This window comes from Olea europaea, chromosome 12 (genome assembly GCF_002742605.1).
Source record: "Olea europaea var. sylvestris chromosome 12, O_europaea_v1, whole genome shotgun sequence".
Lineage (NCBI taxonomy): Eukaryota > Viridiplantae > Streptophyta > Magnoliopsida > Lamiales > Oleaceae > Olea > Olea europaea.
The window spans coordinates 7,200,057-7,201,625 of record NC_036248.1 but is presented as its reverse complement, the minus strand read 5'-3'; positions in this window follow the sequence as shown (position 1 = coordinate 7,201,625).

Below are 1,569 nucleotides of genomic sequence, written 5' to 3'. Positions count from 1 at the left end.
AAGTTTAAGAGTTTCAATAAAGTGCTTACATTCACTGTACAGTGCAAATTGTTGGACATGAAAGGATTGTAGCGAATGAGATTAGTGACGTGATATGAAGTAATGAAGATCGCAACGAAAAATAAGATTTAAAAGTAAATAAATTAACAAAGAGAGTTAATCACGGAAGCACGACGTTTTATTAATCGACAATATGGAGGGAAATACAATAACTTAGCAATTCTTGTTTGAACAAAACTGAAAGAGAAGACAACTATTTATAGATACATGACATAGCATAACGATAGAAATAATGTGGAATAAGGAAATAATATATTTTCATAAAAATCATGTGAAATATAAGAAAACAAATTTTCCCACATGAAAAAAAGAAAACAATTTATTTCCAAAAAAATTCCCCCCTAATTTGAGTCACAAACAATCAACTAACTTCAAATAGAATTAAATTAGATTATTTATCTTCAAATCCACTAACCCTAATCCGCAACGGGTCCGTCCACTAACCCTAATCCGTAACGGGTCCGTGTCTATTGACATGTACCTAGCCCCATGTATATGAGCCACTAATAAACTATTCTTTCTTGGTTTTTCGGTGGCGTAGCATTATTCATATGTTTATTGCCAATCGAAAAAGACTCAAGTACAGAAATTTTTTAACAAATTTATTATCGAATCTGACATGGCAAAATGTGATTCAGTTTTTTTTTTTTTTTTTCATCTTCTAATTGTAGGGAATTTACTTAAACATGCACAGCGAAATTTAACAAGTTTCAATTTCCATTCAGAATTCAGCTTTATATTTAGATAGAAACTGTGATAAGAAATATACATTTTTCTTGTGATTTGCAAACTCCTTCGCGTTATTCCTTTCCAACAGCTTGAATCTGCCTCCCACAGCTGTCCAATTGTCCAGCCTCCAATGAAATCCACACAGAGAATAGACTGCAATTGCTAGGGTTTCTCTCTTGTGCCAGCAAGAATAATGAAAACCCCATTTGGACTTCAAACCCTAGCTGTGTGTATATATAAACCCAAACGGACCCGGTCCGGTCCGGTCCAATATTTAATTAATCCAATTAATTAAACTCGGTCCGTGAATTAATTAATCCAATTAATTAATTCGGGATTATAAATAACAAATTCAATTAATTAATTTATCCAACGATTGTTAAATTAACCAATTGACAATTTGCAATCTTTTAATTCTCTTTTGTGTGCGACCCATTAGGTTCCCGACCACGATGCCTAACATCGTGAAATATTATTTTAATCTAATGAAAATTGATAAATTAATACACCCTTTTAATTTATCGTCAATTCACACTCGCCGTCCCTGATTGACATCTAGCAATGTGTCGGGGCAATACATGTGACGGGAAATGTCACGTGGTATGACAAAACCAAATTCGTTTGTTTACCGTGAAACTATTATCCCTTCGTCAATACGATCCGATCAATTACGAGATATGGAATTGTGTCAATCTCGATCATTGATCATATCTTTCATTCCACTATTAAGTCAATATAAATCGAAAACTCCTTTTCGACTTATGAGTACACCTTGGCCAA